Consider the following 12,871-nt stretch of genomic DNA (forward strand, 5'->3'; position numbering starts at 1 on the left):
TATTAGTAAAGATAACCCACGGAAACACAACCTGCAGTTTTTTTAAATAGCAGGTTTATTGTTAGGGGAAAACAAAATCCAAACTACATATGGCCCCTGTGTGAAAAGAAGTGTTTTCCCCTACTACACTTAATACCTGGTTTGAGCCCGCGTAGCATGAACTACTTCAATCACAGCGTTTGTGATAACTTGCGAGTGAGTAGATGCTTATAGCGCTGATGGAGTAGTTTTTGGTCCACTCATCTAAGCAGAATTGTTGTGAATCCAGCCACACTGGAGGGGTTTTGAGGCATGAACCACATTTTTAAAAGTCATGCCACAGCACTCACGTTGATTTTTTTCTGAAGTGTATGTAACTATCTGGTTTCACAACAACTGTAGATATTAGATATATAGTATCTACTATCTATATAGAGTATGACTGGCAGTTACACTTATTTGTCGCGTTTACGCATACTGATAACGGCGACAATTATGTTCTTAGCACATTAAACGCGTTGTTTTATTATTCTGGAAGTCCGGTTTCTCACCTGCGCTGAATACACATACAGCAGTCCACCATGGGTCACGGGGTGGGATGCTGATCCAGTGCTGGCTTGGGATGGGCTCATCATGATCTCAACCAATGATAGCATTTGTTGGGTGGATCTAACCGTGCGTTCCCAGCCGCCGCCCGCCGAGAGCATCAAAGTGGCAGGAAGTTTTTACTTTTCAATGTTGAGCCGGCGTTGAGAAGAGCGCGGCGATCTTTGACGGCAGGGACGTCCATGATGAGTGAAATCAGGTCAGACTTTATGTGTAATGAAGCTATGACATCGATGGCAACCCAATCAGAATGTTTAAGTCCACCGCTTTGAGAGATATTCCAAGATGAACGCAGTAAAAAAATATGACTGAGATTGTTGGTGTTCCTGGTGAGTTGCTGATGTGCAGTACGTTTATAGTATATTAATCTAAATGATATAATAATTTGGTATAAGAGTCCCAGTTCAACTTTTAAACCTGTTAACTACATTTTTCTGATCTATACTTAATTAATCATGTTTATACTGATTATACGTAAGTAACATTTTCAGTGCAGGACTTTTACTTGTATCGCAGTATTTTTACAGTGGGGTATTAGGCTTATACTTTATTAGGGAAAAGGATCTTAATAACTTAGTCCACAACAATTTTTAATGAGGTTAACTTATATGTTACCTCTTGTGGTCAGTCTAACAAGATCAACAAGCTTGTTTGATTTGTGGCCCCTTTAAATACAAGATAAGCATTTGATCTACGTCGGGAGCTCCACGAATCTTTTACAGCGTATTGGAGCGCGGTCAGAGTGACTTTGACGCTCTCGCCGGCGGCGGGGGGAACACACGGGGAGACTGCAGCAGGCAGCACTCACATGAAGCACTCATGACTTATAAGCGGAAAATAGAAAGTTTCCGATAGCACGTGAAGAAAAGCAGAGAAGCGCTCAATCAGCACATTGGAGTGCATCGTTTTGTTAACTTGTGGTTAATTATTTTGATTTGTTTGGGGACGCGGGGTAACACACAGCCTTACAATATATTTGTTTAAGATCTATCACTTTAGGCCTCAGAAACAGCCACGCAATCATGCTGACGTATCAGAAGTTCTGCACTCTGACACTAATGGCGTATCAGCTCTGGCCCACCTCTTCCAACCGAGCCAGGGCCGGCTAAACAAACCAAAACATACTTACAGTCGCTGATTCAGAAGAAGTCATAGCAAAGTCGGAAATGACCCCTTTTTGTTTGTTTTTTTAGAAATAGCCTTTGTGCACAGCCAGCCTCATACTCTCCTAGGTTCACAAAACTGTCGTCCATAAAATGCGTTGTACAAATTCAAACATTTGGGTTGTGCTGTTTTGTTGTAAACAAATCTTAACAATGATTCCTCATTGCATTAACTTCGGACGGCCAAATAAAGTGCTTTTGCTTTTGCACAGAAACACACTGTGTCCCTGACATGGCTGCATCAACACTACTGCAGTTACTGAAACCACACCTTCTCTTCGCAGAACTTTTGGGCGGCATTACGCAAATTTTTCCACATCGTGATGTAGACAGTGGGGGCGTGTTTGAACGAGCCGTTTTAGCCCAGTCTGGATCAGCCTTCTCTTTTAGAGAGAATAAATCCTTTGTGGGAGACTTTGAGCTCTGCAGATCTTATAATTGCACAAAAAGCACTAACACCCCTAAAGAAAAGGACAAATAGAAATCGCATCATATGACCCCTTTAATCGCATCCAAAATAAATAATAATAATAATAATAATAATAATAATAAAGTCACAATTCTGAGAAATAAACTGGTAACACTTTATTTTAGGGTCTCTTAATTGGTTGCTTATAAGCATGCATATTACTAGAATAGTAGCCATTTATTAGTAGTAATTAAAACATTTGTAATGCCTATTTCTACATCCCTAATCCTACCCAACACCTAAAACCTAACAACTGCCTTACTAACTATAATAAGCAGCAAATTAGGAGTTTATTGAGGGAAAAGTCGTAGTCAAAATGAATAAGTGTTCCCTATTCTAAAGTGGTACCAAAAAAATGCAAATACCTTGTTGTTGTTGTTTTTTTTTTTAATTCAGAAATGGGCTTCCATAAATCCCAATCAATTCAATCAACTCTAATTATGTATCCCTAAATTATGTCTTTCCTGTAAATTATCATTTATGGGAATTTAAGTTATGGAGTAAGAAGTAAATACTATTTTAGGGTTTTCTGTAAAACTTTTCTTACAGAAGTAAATAAGAGAGCGAGGAATACCTTTGCAGCAGTGGAATCTCCATCTAAAAAAAAACAAAAAGAACAAAATGATGATTATGTGAACAAGGGAATTTAAAACCCGATGCATTTGTAACAACACTCACTACAGTAAAACACCCAGATTCACGCCCGGAGCTCTAAACCCCAAAACCCTATAAGACACTAATGAACTGATGTGATATCAGACAGCCCCCACAGGCTACAACTGATGCAAAACCACACACACACGCTTTAAATGCAGGGGTCATTTGTGCCAAAGTCGTCTCTCTCTCTGTGTGTGTGTGTGGGGTGGTTGTGTGTGTGAGAGAGCTTGAGTGTGGCCTAATGGCTTTTAGCCCATGGATCTGTGGCTTTTAAAAGGGCGGATATTGACGTGAGAAGCAGGGCGGGCTGATGGGGTTACGTGGCTTCACCTCTAGCCTGCTCCCCTACATATAAAAATCACATTCAGATAAAGGAACTCAGATTTCTGTGCGTCAAACATCAGGCTGCGGTACAACGCGCGAAATGACTATTGATACATCTCCCTTCTCAGCTCTCCACCTAACCAAGATATTACATGAAAAACATAGAACGAATGATACATTTAAGAACACGCTCTTTCCTGTAATTACAAAGCATTGTTATACAGATTTAACAAATACACACAAAAATATCCAGTGTTAGTGACGTTTACTGCAGTTATCAGTGTGATAATTAAACCGGGTTATAACATTCTTTATACAGTGAATATTACTTCTGCAGTGATTGGAGAGAAAGTGCAGCAGCAGTGTGTTTTACCGGAAGTTCTCTCGCAAGAACCTCATTTTGGGAACTCTGGGGTGACCTGGCACAGCATACTTTTCAGATCCTTACGGGAAAATTCTGCAAACCAACACAACTTTTGGGAATGGGTTTATAAATCTGCTTCACACGGCAGCGGCAGGTTTATGAGGAAGTTCCGTGCTGTTAGCGTTTACTTCTCTGTGGGTTTTCAGAAAAAAATTAATACTTTTGTTGCTCAAAAAAAAGAAGTTTTTAGCAATGTTAACGTGATTTATTTTTTTTTTTATAAATAACTGACCCCAAACTTTGAATGGTAGTGTATTATGTTACAAAAGTTGTATTTTTAAAAAAATGCTGTTCTTTTAAAAATTTTACTTTTCAGAGAATCAAGAAAAAAAATGAAAACAGAACAACAGTTTCCAACACAGCATATTTCCAAATCAGAATATTATAAGATTCTGAAGGATCATGTGACATGAAGACTGGAGAGAAATGATGCTGAAAATACAGCTTTTCATCACACGAATAAATTACATTTTACAAAATATTTACTTAGAAAACCGTTAATAAATATGAATAATTTCACACATTACTGTTTTTTTCGTATTGTTTAATCAAATAAATGCAGCCTTGATGAGCAGAGAAAACCTTTTAAAGAAAAAAAAACATAAAAAATCTACTGATCCCAAACTTTTTTATTTACTACTTTATGGGATGTATTATTTATTTATTTTATATAAATATAACAAAACAGAGACCCCTGTCAGTAGTACAGGTGAAGAGGAGCTTTCCAGCGTGAGTGCAAAGATATTTTAAATTTTTTCTGTGTACGTCATTTTTGATTTGTCCAAGTTTGGAAAAAGTCATGTATCTCCACACGACCACCACTTCATCCGAACGCAACACCTCACACAAAGCCTATTGTCTTTCAGCCACTCTCGCTGTATTTACCTTCAGTGTGTGTGGTGCACTCCAACACACAACACACACATGTTCTGAGCTTGTTTCCTGCTGCAGGATGTGCCGTCTCCGAGCTCTATTTACCCAAAAGGAGGGGTGGGGAGTGTGTGTGTGTGTGTGTTTTGGGGGGTTGGTGTGTGTGGTGTGTGTGTGTGGTGTGTTTTGGCTGAAAAGGGCCCTGGTACCTCTGAGTCAGCCATTCTACCCTTAAAACTCACATTTAACACAGACTATCGCAAGAAAGATGAGATTAAATGAACCACTATGGCAGGGAAAACAGCTCAAACGCGCAGCATCTACTGTAGAGTTTCCAGAAGCTGTGCGCCGTTTACACAAATAACATGATATGAAACATACCTGTCTTCTCGTTACGATCCCCTGCGTAAAAATGTTTTCTCAGCCACCTGAGTTTAGCAAAAGAAAAAAAGAAATACAGGACACTTTTAAACTTCACATTTCAGGTGCTTTTTGACTTGACATTTGTGACTTGCAGCACAAAAGCAGTCTTGAGTCGCTGGGGGGATATTTGAGTAACAGCCAACCCAAAACATTGTATGTGTCAAAATTATCCATTTTTCTTTTATGCCAAAAAACATAGGATATTAACTAAAGATCATGTTCCATGAGATATTTTGTAAACTTCTTTCCGTAAATATATCAAAACTTAATTTTTGATCAGTAATATGCATTGCTAAGATCATTTGAACAACTTTAAAGATGATTTTCTCAATATTTCGATTTCTTTGCACCCTCAGATTCCAGATTTTTAAATGTTGTATCTCGAACCCAAAAAAATTGTCAAACAAACTAAAATCAATGGAAAGATTATTATTCAGCCTTCAGATGTTTTTAAATCTCAGTTTCGAAAAAATTGACCCCTTTGACTGGTTTTGTGGTCCAGGGTCACATATGTGATCCCAGAGCTTGATGGTTTTTCATCAGCGAATCTAAAGAAAGGGGTGCATATAAAGGTCAAAGGTCACCTCTCTATCTGCAGGGGTTTTGGGGGGAGCGTTTGCGTATCGGACACCAGAGGTCAAACCCCTTTACCAAAATGACCATCTCCTCATCGAGGTCGCTGCGGCGCACGAGAGACACACACCAGCATGGAATACACGTGGTGGCGCTTGCGTATGACAGTTGTGTCGTGCGTTGTGTGTGTTGCTAAGGTGTTGCATGATAACGAGGTGTGTGTGTGTGTGATGTGTGTTTGCGGAGTGCTGATTGAGAGTGTGCGTGATAGTGGTGTGTGTGAGAGTGTGGATGTGTGAGGAGGGAGTGTGTGTGTATGAGAGTGTGAAGGAAGTGTGGGTTTGTGTGCCATGCGCATGTGTGTTTGGGGTGTGCATGTGTGTTGTGCGTGGTGCGTGCGGAATGTGTGTGTTTGTGAGTGTGGCCGTGAGATGATGTGTTTGCGTGCGTGAGTGTGTGCATGGGTGTTGTGTGCGTGGTTGCGAAAGAGAGAGAGAGAGGAATGTGCTGTGTGTTGAGCAGGTGTGTTGTGCGTGCGCAGGTTGTGCATGCGTGTGTGTATGCATGTGCGTGTGAAGAGAGGAAAGTGTTGTTTGGGCATGTGTGTTTGTGTGTGCGGCAATAGTGTTTGTGTGTATGAGAGCGTGTGGTGAAGTGGTGTTTGTGTGTGTGCATGTTTGTCTGTGCGTGTGCGTGCGTATATGTGTGTTTGTGCGTGTGCGAAAGAGAGAGCTGCGGGTGCATGGGTTGTGCATGTGCAGTGCGCATGTTGTGTTTGTGGTGTGCGGAAAGAGAGGACTTGTGTGTGTGAGAGTGTGTTTGTGCACGTGCGCATGATGTGCATTGCGTGTGAGTGGTGAGAGAGAGAAAGTGTGTGTGCGCATGTTTGTGCGTGAGAATGTGTGTTTGTGCGTGCACAGTGTGATTGCGTGTGGCATGCGTGTGCATGTGAGAGAGAGAAAGTGGTGTGCACATGTGGGTTTGGCGTGAGCATGTGTGTTCGTGGGTGTGTGAGAGGAGAGAGAGAGTGTTGCGGTGTATGTGTGGTGTGTGTGCGCATGGTGTTTGTCGTGTGTGTTCGAGGTGTGTTTGTGTGGTGTGCGCATATGTGTTTGTGGTGTGAGAGAAGAGAGGAGAGAGAGAGAGGTGTGTGTGTGCAGGTATTTGGGGTGTGTGGCGATGTGTGTTTGTGCGTGTGTGTGCGCATGTGTGTTTGTGCGTGTGTGTGCGCATATGTGTTTGTGGGTGTGAGAGAGAGAGAGAGAGAGAGAGAGAGAGTGTGGGTGTTGCATGTGTACGGGTGGGGTGTTGCGCGCATGTGGTTGTGGTGTGTGAGCATGGGGTTTGTTCCGTGTGCTTGGCGCATGTGTATTTGTGCGTGTGACTGAGAGAGAGAGAGAGAGAGAGAGTGTGGTGTGTGCATGTGTATTTGTTGGGCTGTGTGTGCGCAGTGTGTTTGTGCGTGTGTGAGCAGGTGTGCTTTGTACTGTGTGCTGGCGCTGGTAGTTGTGCGGTGGAGAGAGAGAGGAGAGAGAGAGAGAGAGGTGTGTGTGAGGTGAGGTGGAGAGAGAGAGAGAATGTGGTATGTGAGCATGTGTATTTGTGGCGTCGAGTGTGTGCTGTTGTGAGCAGTGTGTGAGTTTGAGTGTACAGAAGTGATGCCACAGCAGCAGAGTTATGGTGTACCGCCAGACTGAGGCTTTGAGCCGAAACTCTGTGCCGTAGAGGATGACGAAGCAGTGGCCTGGTCCTCCTGGCCGGAGCGCTCGAGACCTCCACATATCGCTCGAAGTCTCGTGACTTGGCCATGGGATCTCCTTAATCTCCCGAATATAACTGAAAGAGACACGAGAGCCGGACGGCCGGTAAACCAAACGATAGAAGTAATAGGATAAAATGCAAGAAATACCTTTTTTTTTTTTTTCCCCCAACAGGAAAGAAACATTTGGGTTTTTGTTTGTTTTTTAAAACTAGTGTGGCTTTGGGTTGTTTACATTCAATTCCAACTAAAAAGCAGTTTTTAGTAATCAAAGCATTTGTTTCAACACACACAGTTTAAAGGTTTTTTAATTTTTTGAAAGAAGTGTCTTCTGCAAGGGCTCATTTTTTTTCATAATACAGAAAAAACAAGTAAAGGAAATTTTTACATTTTAAAAAACGCTGTTAAAATGTTTTTTATTCCGTGATGTAAAGCTGAATTTTCTATCTTTGTCCCTTCATTCACAGATGCTTAAAAATCTTTGATTTGTGCTAAAAAAATTTCTGATTTTAGAATGTTTGTGCTCCCTCATATTTTTGCAAAAACTGATTTATTTGAATTATTTAAATTTAAAATTTATAAGAACACTTTTATTTGAAACCAAATTTTTAAACTTTAGAAAGAAATGTATTTACTGTTTCTTTTTAGAATTCTTTCATTTTTTCAAATAAATATATCACTTTCTTTCTCAAAAAATAAAAAGAATGAAATGTTACTGAGTCCAAAGTTTTGAACGGTAGTGTAGTTCATGAATTTTTTTAGATTCGTAGGGTTTTACGGGAAAACGGGATTATTGAAAATTCCCCAATGTATCTAAAAAAGAAACCACTTCTCTAGCTTTTGCGGGGAAAACGATGACGGGAACCCAAAATTACACATCGGGGTTTGAAATAAAACAAACAGGGAACCGAGAAACAGAGTTACTTCAGAAAAAATTTAATTTTAATACTCAAAGTAACCAGTAACCTAGAAAAACCCCAAACAAACAGAAACCCGTAAATATGAAAAACCCTTTTTTAAATTTTAATCCAATTTAGTTTTTTTGTGTTTTTTTTTTTTTTTTTTTTAGACATTTAAGACTTTTCCCCCAAAGAATTTGAATTGTCAACTATACATTAGATAGTTTGGAAAAACGTTTGTTGCAGTGCTTTTGTTGAGCTCCGGGAATATTATTTTTAAAAATTTTTTTATATTAAACTTTTGGGTTCAAAGGGGTTTGGGAAAATTTCCAGTAAATTTCCGAAACCCCAAAAATTCAGGAATTTTCCCAAAAAAAATCCTGCAAATTTTTCCCTTTTAAAAAACCACAACACCAATATGATTTAAAAAAACTGGGGATGTAACATTACCAGCTCACGTTTTAAACGACCCTTTTGTTTTGACAAATTAGTTTTAAGATAAATAAAATTTAAAATTTTCCTGTTTTTATTGATTGGACAAAGCCGCACATTTTTTCGTAAAAAAATTTTAAATATAACTATAATATACAAATATAGCATTTATACATTTTTTGTGGCTTTGTTTGTTTCTGTTTTCATCTGAAGCCTTTTGGTAAACCCTCTGCTAAATAACAAATTTAAATATTTAAAATGTAAATAAACAAAATTTGGAAATTTTTAAACAAGCCCCAAATCAAATAAATGAACAAAAATAAAAGAAACTCTTCATAAAACAAAAAAACTTTGCCCTTTCCTTTTAAAAAGAGAGGACCAAACAAAGATCTGCATACTGAACATGAGCAGTTTTTAATCAAATTTAAATTTTAAATTTGAAATTTTTAAGCAAAAAAAATGATTTTTACTTCAGTTTTGTGAAACCACATTAAAATATCTGCATGAAACAGAAAAACAGACAAGCTGAACGAAGGCAGATTTACCTCTCCACGGTGGAGCTTAAAGTGTTCTTGGTTACCCAAACAAAACCTTGTGAACCCGCAGCAGGGGGAGCTAAAGTGTTTCCCCTTGGACCCTGTAAACAAAGCCGGAACACTGCGCAGGGGGAGCTAAAGCGTTTTCCTGGGGTTTCCAAAAAAAAGCACTTGTGAAAACCCCAGCAGGTGGAGCTTAAAATGTTTCCTTGGTACCCAAAAAAAGACTTGGAAACGCACGGGGACTTAAAGGTTTTTGGGACCGGAAACAAAGCCTTGTGAAACCAATGGGCTTAAAGGGGTTTTTTGGTCCAAAACAAAGCACTTTTGGGAAAACCCCAGCAGGGGGGGCTAAAGTCCCTTGGACCGCGTAAAAACGCCTTGGGAACACGCAGCAGGTGGAGCTTAAAAAAAAATTTCCTTGGTACCGGGGAAACAAAACACTGTGAACACGAGAGGGGAGCTTAAGGTTTCCTTGGTCCCGCAAACAAAAGCACTTTGAACCCTAAATGGGGTTAAATTTTTTTCAAACCCAAAAAAAGACCCTTTAATCAAGGGGGTTAAAATTTTCCTTTGTCCCAAAAAAAGCACTTTTGGGAACATTCACATGGAGCTTTTAAACGTTTTCCCCCGGTCACCCCAAAAAACACGTAACATGCACGGGGAGTTAAAGCCTTTTGGTTACCGCTTTTCAAACATTTGAACAGGGGCCCGGTATTAAATTTTTGTCACCGGTAAACAAAGCATTAACACCCACAATTAAACGTTTCCTGGCAGGGAAAAAAGACCGTAACACCCAGCTGGGGTTAAACCCCCCGAACAAACCAAGGGGGGCAAAAATGCTTTCCTTTTTTACCGCTGAAAACACAGTCCTTATGTTTAATATTTTTAAAAGGAAACCAAAAAAGGAAAAAACATTAAATTTTTTTTAAAACAGGTTCCCCCTCAAAGGCATTAAAAAAAACCCCAACCCCTAAATGAACCATTTGTTTACCTTCCAAAAACCCATTTGTCCCATATAATGAATTTGTTTTTAAAGTTTTAAAATAATTAAAAATACAGCATAAAAAAAGGCAAACTGGGGGAATTTTGGGTTTAAACACATTTTTAGATTTCAGGCCCATATAATTTTTGGGAAAAAGCCCCGGGGGAAACAAATTTTTTATTTCCTAGAAATATTTTTTTAAACCCCATTATTCAAAAGATACCTTCGCTGTCTGTTTTTTTTAAAAACAGAAAATTAAAAGTAATCTAGTCCTATACCCCCACAAGCCCCAGAATTCAGGGGAAAAAAAAAAAAATAAATATTAAAAAAAGAAAAGAAAAAAGTTTTTTTATTTTATTTTTATTTGTTTTATTTAAATAAATGCAGAGGACCAACTTACCCCTTTTAACAAAGGTTTTTGGTTTACTAAGCCTGAAGAAAAAGAAAAAAAACACTTTTGAAAGGGGAAATTATTACTATTTATACCACCCCCAAAACCCTAATTTCTGTATTAAAGAAATAGTTTAGTTTGGTTTGGGGAGGAAATTTGGGATGTAAATGGTTAAATGTCTAATTTTAACCTTAAAGGTAAATTTAGTTTAGCCTGCTTAAACCAAATAGAAGGACCCAAAAAAGTGCCAAATAAATAAACCAAATGTGATTGGGAGTAAAATAAAAAGTTCTTTTTCGGGGGTTTTTTTTTTTTTTTTTTTAGAAAACACAGGTGTCAAACAACCTAACCAAAAAAATGTTTTTGTTTACCCCCCTAAAATAGGGTACGTGAATTTTTCCGAAACAAAAAAAACAAATGATGTTTTTTGAAAAAAAAATTTTTTAATTAAATTTTTAAAAAGAAAAAAAATTTTAAAAAAGGTAAAAAATGAAAATTTTTAAAATATATGTTTTGGTTTTAATATTAAATTAAAAACAATAATTATGTAAAAAAAAAGTGTATTTTTTAGGATTTTCTTTTCAGACTAAAAAGAAAAACCCAAAGAAAAAATTAACAACAAATAAAATCATGAAAATTAACACTGAAAAAAAAACTAAAAAAACCCGATTAAAGAAAAAATATTAAAACCCCTTTTTGTTTTAAAAATTTTTTCAAAATTGGCCTAAAAGGGTGGAGAAAATTTTTGAGGCCGAAACCTCACAAAGAACAATCTGGGGTTGTTTTTGTTTTTCCCGTTTCTTTTCCCGTTCACCGCAATTTTCCGTCTTCTACAAAAAATGTTTAAATGAACCCCGACACCAAAAAATTACTTTTTTTAACATTATTTCAAAAAATTACCGCCATAAAACCTTTAAATTTCCCAAAAAAAAAAGGTTTATTAATTTGGTTACTTGATTCGGGAAGTTTTGTGTAATCCCCGCGTTGTAGAAAAGAATAAAAAGTTACTTTTTTAAAAAATCATAAAGCAAAATATCTCAATGTTTGCAAAAAGGGGAGCAATAAGTTGAATAAAGTAGATGGATGATTATAAAAAAGTAAAAATTGTTTAAAAATATCACTTTGCTGTTTATGACACCCCTTGATAATTTAACATTCGGTTTTGTTTTTCCTTTAAAATAAGATAAAAGGACAATTTAAACTTTATTTTAATACACACACAAAAAAAAAAGAAAAATGTTTTGATTTTTTTGGCAAAAGTTTTTTCCCGGGAAATTTAAAATTTTTTTTTATTAGCTTTTCAACATAACCTGACCACCTTGTGCTTTGTTTTTTGCACTGATAATCAAATGCATTTGAAAAATAATTTTTCCCAAATCATATCAGAGAATAAGCGACTTGCAATGAATTTTGTTTGACGATTTGTGAGTAAAAATGATTAAAAAAATATAAAACCCCAAAGGGCAACGCCAAAAAAACGCCCAAGGGCCCCGGAAGAACTATAAACAGATCTAATCCCTAAATCAAGACTTCCAGAACAGAATTCTTCACAACACTTAAATAATTTTCTTCCAATGCCCCAAAAAATTTTAGAAGAAAATAAAATTTTTCCAAACATAAATCATGAAAAAAAAGTTTTTGTTTAAAATATTGTTTGAAATTTTGTATATTAAATAACCAGAATGTAATTTTCAAAAAAATATGCTGTTTTATATAATAATTAAAAAAAATTTTAAAAAAAATACTTTAAAAAACAACAAAATATATCATTGTTGTGTATTTTTTATTTATAAAAAAAACACAGTAAACACATATTTTAAACAGAACTTTTATTTTAAATTCTTTGATTTAAATCCACTAAAAACATTTTGACCCAAATTAATGAACAAATCAGGGTTTTTCTTCAAAACTTCCTCAACTCGACTCTAGAATCTCAAGACAAATCCTGCACAAAACCCCCCCCATGACCCCCCACAGGGCCGACACTAGTGTCCACACTGCTCCATCTGGTTCTTTTATTGATAAAGCTGGGGGGTCAACCAACATCCTGCGGGGGAACCCCCCCAAAACACACACACACCAACACACAACACCAAACACAGGGCAAAACGGTTGGGCTCAGGTTTAAAAAGGGAATGCTTGACAATTCCTAAAGGGCAGGGGCCCAAGCCCAACCGAGTCTTCCTTCTCCCCCACCCCCCAACACACACACACACACCTTAAGTGAAGAGTTTTACCCGGGGCACCAGGAAAATCCATCAAATGAAAATTTAAAAACACTTTTCCAAAACCAAAAACCTTTGTTACCCGGGGCTTTTTTAACCATTGTGGATACGAGCGGGGAAATTGTGGGAAAATTTTTGGGGGTGATCCACCTCGGG

The sequence above is a fragment of the Cyprinus carpio genome, chromosome A23, assembly GCF_018340385.1.
Source record: "Cyprinus carpio isolate SPL01 chromosome A23, ASM1834038v1, whole genome shotgun sequence".
NCBI lineage: Eukaryota > Metazoa > Chordata > Actinopteri > Cypriniformes > Cyprinidae > Cyprinus > Cyprinus carpio.